Source organism: Enhydra lutris, unplaced genomic scaffold (assembly GCF_002288905.1).
Source record: "Enhydra lutris kenyoni isolate GAN:26980312 unplaced genomic scaffold, ASM228890v2 scaffoldscaffold50, whole genome shotgun sequence".
In the NCBI taxonomy this organism is placed as follows: Eukaryota; Metazoa; Chordata; class Mammalia; order Carnivora; family Mustelidae; genus Enhydra; species Enhydra lutris.
Genome location: NW_019154134.1, coordinates 13,793,682 through 13,809,008, shown reverse-complemented (window position 1 = coordinate 13,809,008; position 15,327 = coordinate 13,793,682).

The following is a 15,327-nucleotide window of genomic DNA, read 5'->3' as shown; positions in this document are numbered from 1 at the left end:
GCTTATGGCCTCTTTGGTGCTGCAAAGGCAGCACCCAGTAGCTGTGATAGAGCTTGTGTAGCCTCTAAAGCCTAAGACATGTAGCATCTGTGCCTTTTTGCTGGTCTCCTCTTGAGATCCTCCACTAGCCAGGGCAGAAGTTGAAATGAAAAGTAAGGAGAGGGTGTCTGGGTTACTGAGTCAGTTAAGCATGTGGCCTCAGGTCGGGTCATGATCCTGGAGTCCCAGGATTGGGCTCTGCTTTGGGCTCCCCACTCACTCAGCGGGACGTCTGCTCCTCCCTCTGCCTCTGCTCCTCCCCCAACGTGTGCTCACTCTCTCTCCCTCTCAAATAAATAAAAGGTCTCAAAAAAGAAAAAAAGAAAAGTAACAAGAAAAGTTGACAGAATGGGAAAGGCAGTGATAAAGGAGCACATGGCCCAGATCAACTTGTGACCTCTAACATCTCCCAAAGGGAGGGGAGACAAAATAGGGATGTTGGGGAAATTAATGAACCACATGGGGGTGGGGGGACATGAGGAGCAGGTGTGAGGCTAGGAAGATGCCAGGACCTGCTCTTTGATTTCCAGACCTCAGCAGTTCTCCTTGGGCCTCCTGTTGTTGCCAGGGTATTGATTCACTGGCACTCATGACAGACTCAACTAGGATCAATTTTAGAACAGCTAAGGCTGACCTTGGGTCAGGGACTTGAGCATATCCCTATTTTCTTACTGCATCTTTTCCAGCTTGGTCTAGTCTCCTTTCTGGATTTTCTCCCCTCTCTTCTTCCGTTGGTGTCAGATCATTCCTTTCACTGTACACTCCCCCTTGTGTGATGCCATACCCTCAAGTGGCTTTAGGTACTGCCTATGTGTTGCTCACTCTGTACTCTTTTTAATCTAAGGGTAGTAGGCTGTATTCCTCTTCTCTGCTAAATAAGGCCATACATCCTTGTCCCACCGACTCAGGGTTTGGCTCTGTAACTTGCTTCAGCCAAAGGAATATGAGTAGATATGCTATATATACCATGTCTGAGTGGAAACTTTTAAGTTGTGAGTCTGGCTTGGCTTGGCTCCTCATGCTTGTGCTTTATGCCACTGAAACAGCATGTGTCGGGAGGGGTTGCTCCTTCTGACAGTGTTGTGGAGAAGAGTGTCAGCCCATCTTGTCATAGGTCTGCCAATGGAATGTCTGTTGTTGGGAGCCATGGGGATATGGGGGGGCGGTGATTGTTCTACAACAACATCGGCTAATTAGCAAAACTTTGGGTAGGTAGTTTTTCTTAGATATTTTTCCAGATGCCTTAAAGTCAAAATATCCAAAATTGAACTGACCTTACTTGAGGTCACTCACAAACTTTTTGTCCTCAGTGTTCCCTATCTCAGTGAAAGCTTCCGTCATCCATCTAGTAACCCAGCCAAAACAGTTGTCTTTAACTCATCTTTGGGTATACATATCAGATAGCATTTCTGCTGGGCAACTTTCTATAGCTGTAGACAGAAATGACAGTCCTTGTTCTTTGTCCCAGCTCTCCCTAAGTTGAATTGTGAGAGCCTCTAATAAGCTTCTGCTCTATCCTCGGTCTACTTCTATCCATGGCACTGATCAAATGGGATTGTGTTGTCTACCAGTCTTTGGATCTTCTGGTCATTTGACTGTTCTCTCAGACTCCTTCCACTTCTTTGCACTTTTCCTTAACTCCTCTTCCCACATGTATAATCCCTAACCACTTGTACTCTTTGAAAGTGACCCTGAGATACCTGCTGGATTTCACTTAGGGAAAAGGGGCAAAGGTAGCTGAGGAAGGGTTAATATGACTACAGATCTGGAATTCCAGGCCACTTTATATAAAATTACATACACATGTCTAAAAAGCCAAAACCACAGAAATCTTTAAGATCATTCAGAGCCACTTTTGGATGCTGCTTGTAAAGGACACAACTCCTGTGCAAAGAACAAATATGATGGTTAGATGGTAGACATTGGAAAATTTTTGGTCTGTCAAAATCTTTTTATGAAGATATACCCAAATACATGATTAAATTTAAAAATATAGCCAGTATCGTTAAGCTCATTATGAGAATGGCTCTCTTAATATATTCTTGACAAATACAAGAATTAAAACAAGAACTGGGGGCGCCTGGGTGGCTCAGTGGTTAAAGCCTCTGCCTTCGGCTCAGGTCATGATCTCAGGGTCCTGGGATCGAGTCCCGCATCGGGCTCTCTGCTCAGCAGGGAGCCTGCCTCCTCCTGTCTCTCTCTGCCTGCCTCTCTGCCTACTTGTGATCTGTCAAATAAATTAAAAAAAAATCTTAAAAAAAAAAAAAAACACAAGAACTGGGAAAGTAATTTCATTCATAAGAATATCCATGACTTCCTATTCACTAACTTTATTTTCAGGAAATGACCTTATGTAAAATATAAGAAGTATATTACTGTTATTATTTTTTTAAAGATTTTATTTATTTATTTGACAGAGCTCGAAAGTAGGCAGAGAGGCAGGCAGAGAGAGAGGAGGAAGCAGGCTCCCTGCTGAGCAGAGAGCCCGATGCGGGGCTCGATCCCAGGACCCTGGGATCATGACCCGAGCCGAAGGCAGAGGCTTAACCCACTGAACCACCCAGGAGCCCCAGTATATTACTGTTAAATACTCAAAAAATAGAAATATTAGAGATGCCTTAATGTGGTTTCACATTTTTAATGTAAATTAAAATTTAATGTGAATTTGAGTGAAATTAGAAAACATTAGTAGAATGTTACTCCAATCCTGTAATTGTGGAGAATGTTCATAACAATGATAATAGCAAAAGTACATTGAACATTTTGAAGAACCAAAGAAATTCTATAATAGCATTAACTATTAATTAGAGACCATTCCATGACAGTTGCTACATTAGGTACTTGGGATATAGAGTTGCCTAATACCCAGGCCCCATCTTCAAATCCATTAACGAGAGAAAGGGTATTTTAAAAGCTACCTAGAGTAGGATGATATGCAGTCAGAAGTAGAGAATGAGTGACTTGCACACTGTTCTCTGAAGCTGCAGGGTCAGGATCTCACAGCACAGTTAGGCTGATTTGGCATCCTTGTATAGCTGTATTTACAGATACTTAGAAAGCATAACTACTGGTTTGGGGTCCATTAAGATACAATAGTTTTGCAATGGTGCTAGGATACCATGTTGTCACTGCTCAATTTACTCAGAAGACTAGTAAGTAGTTTCACTGCTCAATTTACTCAGAAGACTAGTAAGTAGAATACTGTATTGCTCTAATCTTGTAATGATATAAAGAATATTACTAAGAACGATACCTAACATTCATTAAACACTTCGCCTGGCCCTGTTGTGAGGCATTACATGTATTGTGTGATATAGACCATCTAATGACTTGAAGTTACTATCCTAATTTTTCAGATGTGACAACTGAGATATGGGAAGTTGAGACAATATATCTAAGATAATAAAGCCTATATGAGTTGGGACAAAGATGAAAAGTTAGTCTAGATCCAGAATCTGTGGTCTTATCCACAATTCTAATTGCGTCCAGAGGAAAATTCTCTTCTAATAGAAGTTGTCCTTGCTCACTCATGAGTGACCACAAGAAGCCTAAAGGATAATCCTAAGAACAGCCCATTTAGAAAGTGCATATTACTTGTGTAACTCTGGCTTCATTCTTGGGTTTGTTTTCTTCGATGTTAGAAAAACAATTTTGAGCTTCTGTATGTGACTAGACTTGGGATCCTTGGTTTCTTGTACTAGTATCCAAGCTTCAGTTAAAGGGAAGTACCCTTCATCCTAAGATGAGACTAATTTTTATTGCAGTACCACCCAATTCAGTGTTATTGCATACCAGTAGATAAGAATAAGGGTACAAATACATTACATATACTGTATAACAGGCACTGTGATAGGCACATGAATGTGAATGCAATCTGTTTCACACTGTGAAACATTTTACTATCAGTGCATCTCTCCACTTTTTTTGTAAAATGTATTTAGTTACTCAGAAATTTCGAGAAAATTATAAACATGCAATAAAAACAGCGAGTGGGAAACCCATTTGTTAATGAGATAGTTTTAACAAACATCTATATGGTGGAAAGCAGAAGAACCAGTGATGACTGACAGGGCAATGTGGGGATGAGCTCCAGGGAAGACGGCTGGTTTAGAGCCAGGAGAAGCAGAGACAAGAATAGGTCCTTCTCACTCTGCCTTGCTATGGCACATCCAGAATGGCTGTTCACTGAACTTGTGTCAGGGAGAAGTGAAAGAAGACTTTTCAGTTAAGAAATAGAAAACACAATTAAAACCAAGCAAAAACAGAAACAGGATCCTTACTTTGAGAAATAGTGCCTCCAAGGTAAAGCTCTCTATATTCTGAAATAGGTAAGCTGAGGTCCTATAATATCAGTGCTGATCTGCTCATCTGAAAATTAAGTTTACCAATAGATATACATAAATTGCTCTTAGATCTTTTTTTTTTTTTTTAAAGATTTTATTTATTTATTTGACAGACAGAGATCACAAGTAGGCAGAGAAGCAGGGAGAGAGAGAGGAGGAAGCAGGCTCCCCGCTGAGCAGAGAGCCCGATGTGGGGCTCGATCCTAAGACCCTGGGATCATGACCTGAGCCGAAAGCAGAAGCTTTAACCCACTGAGCCACCCAGGTGCCCCACTCTTAGATCTTTTTAAATGTAGATGAAGAAAAATAATCATCACTTGTTATTAGATTCATCTAATCAATATCAATATCAATAAAAAATCAATATCAATAAAAACTGACCCTGAAAGAAAGAAAATCAAGGGAAAGAGATGAGGGGAAGGGGGGTTTAAACAGGTGGCTGATGGTTGCTCACATGACAGCAATGAGAACCACCAGATAAAATGACAGATTTACCCAATTACCATTCCAGGTGATGAATAAGGTAATTAAATAATAACTCGAGAAACCAAAATTCCAGAAGAGAACGGTTAAGACATGGCCTGATAACTCTGCAGCTAACATTCTCTGTGATCATTTGCTGACTCTGGGCAATAGTCTGTGAATGCACATTCATAAATCAGACTTTAGAGACTTGAAAAATAGGACTAATGTTTCTTCCTCTAAGATACTAATTAGATTTGAGGCTGCGTGGCAAGAGAATGGTGGTGGTGGTAGCAGAGTGACAGATGCCAGTTAAGTGTCCCACACCCCGTCAAAGAATCACTCAAAGTTGCCTTGAACTGGCAAATAAAAGCATGGTACTTACCCATACTCGAAGATGAGGAAGTAGCAATCACAAGATCAAAACCAAGAGCAGTAGAACATGGTTATCATGGGAAAGCAAAAGACTATGTTACTTGGAAAATTTAAGTATAAAACTAAAACTTGAACACACACATTTCCAAAATTGCAAGTCCATTTGTACAAAAAGTTTTTGCAACCTTTAAGTAAACCAATAATCCATAAGATACCTGATAAAACAGAAAAATAACTTAAAACAGAAAAATAACTCAATTAGTATGGTTTCTGTACTTTGAAGGCCAATGCCAACTGAGGAGAAGAGAAAAAAAAATGTTATTTTTGGGGCGCCTGGGTGGCTCAGTGGGTTAAGCCGCTGCCTTCGGCTCAGGTCATGATCTCAGGGTCTTGGGATCGAGTCCCGCATCGGGCTCTCTGCTCAGCAGGGAGCCTGCTTCCCTTCCTCTCTCTCTGCCTGCCTCTCTGCCTACTTGTGATCTCTGTCTGTCAAATAAATAAATAAAAATCTTTAAAAAATTAAAAAAAATTTTTTAAAAATGTTATTTTTTCACTTAAAAACTTAAATGCAAAAATCCTAGTAAGGATTAACAAACTAAAACAAAAGGTACTGTGTTATCTAGATGTTATTCCAATGATGCTTTTATAATAAAAATCTTTTAACGTAATTTGCTCCATTAATTCATGAAGAGAGGGAAAAATTATGGTGGACTTTAGTCCCACTTTGCCAGAGAAAATGATGGTTTATTCACATTGCTCTGACACAATTACCAATAGCGCCTTCTTTCACTGTCAAAACTGTCTTGGTTTGGATGACAGAATAAATGCTCTAAGAGAAACCATGTGATTATCTAAATTGTGGCATTAAAAGCATTTTGTGAATTTTAATGGTTCTCCCTAGTTAAAACTGTGAGCAAAGAGTAGACAATCCTACAGTCTCATCTGTACTAGAGAAAAAGATGGGTTCTCTTTAAATTCCAAAGCAAAACAAAACTAACAATACTTTTATTTCATGCTGAACTGCCAGGTCTTGTTAAAATTGAGGCTAGAATTAAAACACAGACATATGTGTGTGTGTGTGTGTGTGTGTGTGTGTGTGTGTATATATATATATATATATATATATATATTATATAATATATATATTATATAAAAGCACCAGAAAGGAAGGAAAAATACTTCTCATTTGCTTTATAAGATTATCTAGTGGGAAGTTGCAAGATTGCCTACAAGTAGAACTAATAAAAACATTCAGTAAGGTTTCTGAAAGAAAGATATTTAAAATCATTTGTATCTCTGTGTTCTAGCAACACTCATCAATAAAATTTCAAAAAAGACTGTAAAATCAATAGTCCAGTTTTTCCTTTCTGATGGAGGCTGCAAGTCTGTGTTCCAGACTCCCTTACAGTGAATTTGCCTCATTGGTCCTCATTCAATGAGGCAGACTTTTGAGTCTGAGACTGAGAGCTGGCAGTGATCAGGGCAGGAGGCAATGTACTCAAGATCGGTGGGGATGGTAAGGCTAGTGATGTCTGGTTCTTTGGCAGTTAGCTACCAGCAAGGTTCTGTGGGCAGTCCCTAGTGTTTGAGCTCTCTTGAGTAGAGTGGATCCAACAGTAGCAGGAGATTTCCTCTATCAGGAAATCTATCAGCCTCTATCAGCCCAGGGCTGGACTTCCTTTGGTCCTGTTCCTTGTGGCAAGAGCGCTAAGCTTGCTTCTTTGGTCCTCTCGCAATTTCTACAAGCTACCTAGTACTCTTTTAAAAAGTTTGCTTTCTGATTAAACTATGGAGAATGGAGTTTTGTTTTCTGAAAGATAAGATCCTTAACAAATAAAGATAACCAGAGATATATTGAACAGAAGATACATGAGACTTAGAGTCATCTGCTGAGCATGAAAATATCTAAATAAGCTGGGAGACCTTGTTTATTCATGGATAAAGAAACTTATATATCATGAGTATGTATGTTCTTCCCAATTAATGTATAAAGGTGATGCAATTACAGTTAAAGGTATAATAAGATTTTTTGTTTTAACAGATCTTGACAAAGTAAATCAAAGTAAATAAAAAATTGGTTTGGATGAGTGCCAAAGTAGCACAGACAACTATAAAGAATAAAGTGAGAAGTGGGAGGGAAGTTACTAGATACCAAGATCTCCCTAACGCCTATTAATTCCCATAGTGCAGTATTAATGCCAAGACAAATGATTGACTAAGATTGTCAAGGTTTTGGAAGGAGTTTAATTCATTTTTTAGTTAAAATTCAATTAATTAACATAAAATGTATTATTAATTTCAGAGGTAGAGTCCAGTGATTCATCAGTCTTATACCCAGTGCTCAGTACATCACATGCCCTCCTTAGGGGGTTTAATTTTATACAGTTAGTTTGCAATGCCTTGTGAAGTTAAAGATGTGTATAGCTAAAAGCAAAAATCAAAACAAAAAAATAGCTAACCCACTAATTCTACTTGTATTTTCCCCCAGATGCACAAAGAGAAGTCTCTAATCATGGTTACTAGAACATGGGTTTTAAGATACAGGTATATGTTGAAACTTGATAAAATTTAAGGTGTTAGCAATAGATGGTTGTCAATTGTGTTTTTGGTTTGAAGTATTTAAAACGTTAAGTAAGTGGTTGCCTCTTAAAAGCGGGTCTGGGCCCCTAACTATAGAGAATTCACTGAGGGTTACCAGAGGGAAGGTGCTGGGAAGGTGGGTGAAACGGGTGACAAGATTAAGGAGGGCACTCATGATGGCCACCGGGTCATATTTGGAAGTGTTAAATCACTATGTTGCCAATCTGAAACTGATACTATATATGTTAAGTAACTGCAATTTGTTGTTTGAAAGGTTTTATTAAAACAACAACAGAAACCCAAGCAAATAAAGGAAAAAATGTGGGTCTGGGTCTGGAGAAGTGGGGTTATGAAAGGTAGTTTTCCTTATGGCATCGACACTTCTGTTTCATTTTTTCCAAATACATACTTATATTACTTTAGTACAATATTAAAATGTTTATAATTTATATTTCTTCATTATTTCCTTGATATATTTTTATGGTTACTCAAGAAGTGAACCAAATGAGATTTAGACCAAGAGCTTGCTACATAAGGCCAAAACAGGCTTATAATGCTAAGTAGATGGGCTGCTTACATGTGATACTTCTTGTCAAAACTTATTTTTTCCAGTTTTATTGAGATATAATTGACTTATAATTTTGTATTAGTTTAAGGTGATTAAATTAGGCACATGTTATAAAATTCTTACCCCAGTAAATTAACATTCACAACCTTGCATAGTTAAAATGTTATTTTGTGTGTGATGAAAACTCTCCTCTATCATCTATATTTACTACTTTAGCAAATTTCAAATATACAATATAGTATTTGTAACTGTAGCATGAATACCTACAGTATGAGCTACAAGCATGAATTTATTAAAAATTAAATTTGAGGGGCACCTGGGTGGCTCAGTGGGTTAAAGCCTCTGCCTTCAGCTCAGGTCGTGGTCCCAGGGTCCTGGGATCGAGCCCCGTATCGGGCTCTCTGCTCAGTGTGGAGCCTGCTTCCTCCTCTCTCTCTCTCTCTGCCTGCCTCTCCACCTACTTGTGGTCTCTCTCTCTCTGTCAAATAAATAAAATCTTAATAAAAAAAATTAAATTTGATACGGTAGAATTTTCATTTATTTATTTGACAGACATAGATCACAAGTAAGCAGAAAGGCAGGCAGAGAGAGAGTGAGAAGCAGGCTCCCTACTGAGCAGAGAGCCCAATGCGACAAAGCTTTAATCCACTGAGCTGCCAGGCGCTCGGATACAGTAGAATTTTCAGAGTATGTGTTGTATGGAAGATGCCAATGAGAAATATAGTTCATTTTCAGTGAACTAGAAGCCCTGGGCCCAGAAGCTAGCATGTTCCTATAGAATGTCCAATCTAGAGCATGTTTTTGTTTCTTAAGTCAGAAAGTACTATTTACGTTAAAGGAGAAGAAAAGAACTAGTCTGTGGTCAATGTTCTTTTTAGGTACAATTTTTAGCTGTAGGTGGAGCTATGACTGCAGCAATTAAGAAAATTCAAAAGTTGATTGAGAGATGGAACAAAGTAGCTATGACTTAAATGGGCAAATAGCTAATAAATGAAAACAGATTTGTCTCTATGTTGGGGCCCACTTGCTTGTTCTGCAATGATCAAGCAAAAATCTGGCTAAGCAAACATGGTCTGAATCATATTCTTATCACATAAAAGTTAGAGAAGTCACAGCTGGAATCCATCATTGAGGTTCCGAGTGTGGGCTTTGGAATAAGAGCAGGAGAAGGAGCATCTGGTTTTCCACCTAGTGGCCATTTTCACTGATGAGAAAGCCTCAAGAAAATGTGTCAAGAATTAAATGAGATAATGGACATAAAGTACTATTCATGGCGTGGTAAATCTTTTCATTTGTGAAAAGAATCTTTCAAAAGAAGGCAAACTTGTTGAACTTGAACTCAGCTCATAAATTCCACCATTTTAGTTTCTCTTCTTTAAGACATAAATTGTTTAAGAACTCTGCCACAGGGCTGTCTCCACTTACCTCAGCTTTCTCTTTGCAATTTAGGACCAGGTAAGAACTGTGTGTGAGGGATGGATTCAGGAGAGGGCCACCTGACTATTCTCAGAATCAGATTTTGAACAGTCTTCTGCTTTCAAGTGAATTATCTGTGTTTCCCTCTTTGTCAGACTGAGCGCAAGTTGAATGCGTAGGGAGCATTTCCTTTTTTTTTTTCTTCCATGTGATACTATCTGGTATAGAAACTTGAAACTCAGGGTGATTAATTGCGTCAGTGTTGGGCATCCCCTGTGACAGCAGAACATTTTCTAGTGAGGCGTTGGTGACAGTCATTCAAATATCTCGAGGTTGTTACCACGGAACTTGTCTTTTGGAGCTGGCTGTGTTCTAAAGCAAAGCAGGCAGAAGAGCAGGCCTGGTTCCTCATTCTGTTCTGTTTTAAACCAACCACTTGAAAGTTGTTTCAGGATAGTGGCTCACGAAGGGTTTGAATCACTACTGTGCCAGTTACTCATCAGGAGAGACTGGACAGTTTACTCTGCTTGATTTTTCTCCTGTGTTTCTCTCACATGTTGTGAACAAATTGGGATCTTACCTCATTATTTTGTTGTACAGTTTTAATAAGTTAGTACATGGAGAGTCAGGATGTCATAGGGATTGAGATCTGCGTTTCATGGACCTTACCATAGATTCAGACGCCTGTATGGGGATTTTGTCCAAAGTCAGATCTTGAGCCAGTAGATCGGGGGTGGGGCCCACAGTTCTGCATTTGTGAGAAACTGCATTTCTCACAAGCTCTTAGGGGTGCATGGAAGCTGCTGCTCCACAAACCACATTTTGAGTAGCAGAGAGTTGAAATTTAATGCTGGTCCTGCCTCCAGCTAGCTGTGGGATTTTATGCAAATCACCCAAGCTCTCTGTGCCTCAGTCATTTCATTAAAGTGGAGATAATAACGGTGACTACCTCATGAGGTTTCATGAGGATAAAATTGATATTTGTGAAGAGTTTGGAACAGGATCAAGTCACACGGTGGGCACACAAAGCACATTAGCTAGAGTTACTGCTTTTATTACTGAATAATGGGAGGTATCTCCTTCATCCTATCACCACATTTTAAAAGAAAAGGAATATATTTATCAGGGTAGAGGGATGTTCTTGCCAATTAAAACATTGTCCACAAAGAATGTAAGCAGACACAGCCTCATTACTCAGTATATTTATATAGTACTTTTACTATAAATAGTATATATATAGGAGACATACGTGCATTAAATATATTAATACACTAAAGAGACAAGAGTAGGGGCGCCTGGGTGGCTCAGTGGGTTAAAGCCTCTGCCTTCAGCTCAGGTCATGATCCCCGGGTCCTGGGATCGAGCCCCGCATCAGGCTCTCTGCTCAGCGGGGAGCCTGCTTCCTTCTCTCTCTCTGCCTGCCTCTCTGCCTACTTGTCATCTCTGTCTGTCAAATAAATAAATAAAGTCTTTAAAAAAAAAAAAAAAAAAAAAAAAAAAAGAGACAAGAGTAAAGAGCTTTGGCATAAACCGCACCATCCACCTCACCAGACCCTGGACTCTGGGAGGTAGATGTTGTTATTATTCTGTGCATTTTACATATGAAGAAACCAAAATGTGTGGTGAGAATAGTAAGTGGAAAAGTCAGGATTTGAAAATCCTCAGTCTAGTTTCAGACCTTGCGGTTAACTACATCACTTGTGGTTTGATGGTATTTATCATTGTTTCTTAGTCTTAACTTTATTGATTTTGATTCCACACTTAAAATTTTCTGATTAATATTACCTTCATATGTAGATACACCCATGGAGAGAAAATGAACTAATCAGGCCAAGTTGGTGTTTTTGCATTTTGTTGTTGTTGTTTTCAAACCTAATAGCAATTGTACTTCTGTCTTAAGAAATACACATCTAACTTCTTTGGCATTTTTAGTGTAAACTCATCCTTGAATAATGACTTAACTTTCAGGGCACCATAAACTTTGACTTCTGGGACCTAGAAGGCATAGGGCCAGATCCTGAATGTGGTGAGTTATCCAGTAACGAGGTCTTTCAGGAAATAACAAGAGAGCTCCTCCTACTGATGGATTGAGTCTGAATAACATACCTTTCTGTCCAGTCTGCAGAAACATGACCAGTGAAATGATGGACCTACAAGGACTGCACACCAGCCATTAAACTAACTGAAATTCAACTTTTCCAGGTTAGAGAGAAGCAAAATTCCAAGGTGGCAAGGTTTTTGAAAGTCATGTGAATTGGAGAGCTCAAACTCCTCTGAAGACTTATTTTTAAAAAAATGGATCTGATTTTCCTATTGGAATTTTTTATTAGAGATAATTGGTAATTGATTCTAGAAGGTCTTGGAGGGTTTGCAATACTTTTTTCAGTAAGCACTAAAAAATAATCACCTGTCACGATACTTGGGGTACCTTATTTAACCTGGGGCATTCATAACTGGATCCACTATCAGATACTTGGAGCACTATGAATGCTGATGTGTATATTCTATTGTCCTGACTCAGGCTTTGATCTCACATGTTTATTTCATTTCCATTTGAATCAGGCTGGACTGTGGGCAAGCCTCAGGTGGGCTTCTTTTATCCCTTTAATTCAAAGCCTCTGGCTGACAGGCAATATAAAGAACCCACTCTTTCCCCTTTCTCTCTTCTGGACTGAGCACTTTTAACTTCAGGGGAAAAATAAAGCTATAAAATGAAGATTATTCTGCCAGATCATTTGTAACTCCTTAATCCTCCTCTCCAGGAGTTGACTCAAAGACTATAGCAGGTGCCCTTGGGAATTGTATTTATTTCCTACGGCTGTTTACTAAATGACTACAGACTTAGCTTAAAACAACCATTTATTAGCTAACAGTTGTGTAGGGTAAAAGTATAGCCGCCATTTGGCTTGGTTCTCTGCTCAAAGTCTCAAAGTCTACAATCAAGGTATCAGTTGGGTTTAGTTCTTGTCTGGAGGCTTGGGACAAAAAAAAAAACAAACAAACAAAAAACACAAACAAACAAAAAACCCACAAAAACCAACAAACAAATAAACAAAAAATGCCCTTCCAAGCTCATTGGCAGAATTCAGTCCTTGAATTTGTGGAACTGATGTTCCATTTTTTCCCCCTCTTTTTGAATTTTTTATTTAAATTCTAGTTAAGTTAACATACAGTGTGATATTGGTTTCAGGAGTAGAATTCAGTGATTCATCACTTACATATGACATCCCAGGGCTCACTATACAAAGTACCCTCCTTAATACCCATCACCCATCCAGCCCATTCCCCACCCACCCAACTCCCTCCATGAAACCTCAGTTTGTTCTGTATGATTTATTTTCTTCTTTCTTTTTTCTTTTCTTTTTCCCCTCCCATCTGCTCATCTATTTTGTTTCTTAAATTGCACATATGAGTAAAATCATATGGTATTTCTTTTATTCTGATTGACTTATTTAGCTTAGCATGATACCCTCTAGTTCCATCCACATCATTGCAAATGTCAAGATTTCATTCTTTTTGATGACTAATATTCCATTGTGTGTGTTTATGATCACATCTTCTTTGTCCTGAAAGACTCAAACAAAAAATTGCTAGAACTAATATATGAATTCAGCAAAGTCACAAGATATAAAATCAATGTACAGAAATCTGTTGCATTTCTATACACCAACAATGAAGCAGCAGAAAAAGAAATCAAGAAATTGATCCCATTTACAATTGTACTGAAAACTATAGGATACCTAGAATAAACCTAACTGAGGAGGTAAAAGATCTGAACTCGGAAAACTTATGAAGGAGATTGTGGAAGACACAAAGAAATGGAAAAACTTTTTTTTTTTTTTTTTTAAATGCCTGGCACCTAGGGGCTGTTCTAAGCTCCTAGATGTTGTTGACATCACTTGCTACTTGGTCTTCTCCTTCTTCAAACCAGTAGCATACCAAATAACTCTCAAGCTTTAAATCTCTAACTTCTCTTCTACCACCACCCAGAAAACAAAACAAAACAAAACAAACAAACATACCCCTCTAAGTGCCTGGAATGATAACATCAGACCCATTCAGATAATCTCACTTTCTTAAACTTGCTTTATTGTATAATACAATCCATCACAGGTGTAGAATTTATCCCATTCACAGCCCCATGGATTATATGGGCTGTGTACATGATGAGTGAGAAATCTTGGGAGCCATCTGTGGGAATAAAATAAGGGCTTAATGCCTAGAATGGGCTCAGGAGTTTTGAGTCTTTGGCCAATAGTTACTTGGGTGCAGGTTCTCCCTCCTTTAGAAAGAAAGCTATGGACAGAGCAATGTTGATGACAACCTTACCTAAATCGTGTGATCTATTTTTTTTTTAAATTGGCCTATTTGTGTTTCAAAAAAATCGTTTTTCATGGAATGGTTATTAAATGTGACAGTAAATTTGAACACTGTGGACAAATGGCTCTAATAGGATGTAACCTATGGGACCAGGCTGTTTCTATCACAGATTTGACATCCTAGGCCTCCTTTAGTTTGCAGTGTGAGTTTGTCTTTCTGAAAAAAATGGCAGCTCTGTCCTTAACTAAACCTCATGTGCTATCCCTTCAGGCTTTGTTAGGATTGCAATTATTCTTAATGGCTGTGTTCCTGTTTGATGCCTCTATTAAGCAATGTTAATTGAGCTTCAGCTCATTGTTCATACTTCATTTTTACATTGTTTTTGTGGTGGTGAGTTACACCTAGAACTAAAATTGTAGTCTTGGAAAACATATGCAATAATAAGCTTCGCTGAGATTTTGATATCACCTAATGTAGCAAAGTTGTCAATTGTATATGTTTCGGTCCTTGATGCTTATTTCCTCTAGAGAATGAGTAAATGGAGAAGACGGTGAGGATTGGGTTATTGCACAGGTGTCCATTACCCGATGATAAAATACTCTAGCATCCTGCGGGAGGGCCAAGTCTTGTCTGACCTTTCTGCAACTGAACTGACTAATGATTGTTAGTATAGATCCCTTGACTATTTCAATGGGATTTTGCAATCCTATGCATAGACAATCAGGGCAGCTGCCAATGTGATCAAGAATAATCATGAAGAATGTATTACTAGCATGAATGGATATGGCAGAAGTCAATGAAAGGGAGGACAGCCAGTGTTAAACCTTGTTCTCAGTGCTCCACATGTTAAGACACTCACTGGAAAAGACAGTGTTTGAAGTTATTCGATGCTTTCTGGTGTATAGTTATGCATGTTGATTTTCTGTCTGGACTTTAATTTTTTTTATGAAAATGAATAACTGCAAAAGTATAAAAAGTGAAATTAACAAACAATCAGTAATAAACTACAAGTGATTTAGAGAGCAACACTCCAATAAGAATGTGGGCAGTAAACTTCAATATGTAATTCCAAGGTCTTTTTGGCTTTATCTTACATAATTTCATAGCACTTTGTCTCACAGCTTGAACTATACACTAAATGCAACCATTTCTTTATTATGTATCCCAAATGATAGACAAAGAGCTCTGTGAGGTATATTTCTTTCTCACCATTAAATCTATCCC